A 659-nucleotide genomic window follows, 5' to 3' on the forward strand; every position below is an offset into this window, starting at 1 on the left:
GTTACCAGATCTCTGCAGATTCTCCTTCTGCGTGTCTGAGAGGCTGTCTAAGCTCAGGCTGCTCTAACAGAATACCGTAGACTCGGTGGCTTAGAAAGTATAGGCGTTTATCTCTCTCAGGTCTGGAGGCCAGGAAGTCCAAGATCAAGTTGATGGCAGATTTGGCTCCTGGTGGAGGATCCAGCTCCTGGCTTGCAGGCGCCGGGCTGCCTAGCTGTGTCCTCACATGGCGTCAAGAGAAAGCTCTGCGCAGCCTCTTCAGACCCTAATCCCACGATGGGGTCTCCACCCTCCAGACCTTATCATAAACCTGATGAAACCCCGGAGACCCCACCTTCTAATGCCAACCACACTGAGGGGTAGGGCCTCAATGTATGAATTGCAGGTGGGGGAAGACCCATTTGGCCCATGAGGGAAGACCAGTTCTTGACTCCACAAGCTGCAGAGCATAGGGCCTGGGTCTCCCTGTGCCTAAAGTGTTTGGTGGAGTCAGCGTTGCCACCCAAGGGAAAGAAAACGAAGCCTGGAGTACTGAGCCATAATGCTGCTGGCTGGCTAGCAGCCAGACGTGGGGGGAATGGGAGCGCTGTGTCTTTAAGAAGGAAGAGGGCACATCTTTGGGGGTGGAGCCCGGCCTCATTATCCAAGGGCTTGGAAGT

The sequence above is a fragment of the Neovison vison genome, chromosome 13 (assembly GCF_020171115.1).
Source record: "Neovison vison isolate M4711 chromosome 13, ASM_NN_V1, whole genome shotgun sequence".
Classification (NCBI taxonomy): domain Eukaryota; kingdom Metazoa; phylum Chordata; class Mammalia; order Carnivora; family Mustelidae; genus Neogale; species Neogale vison.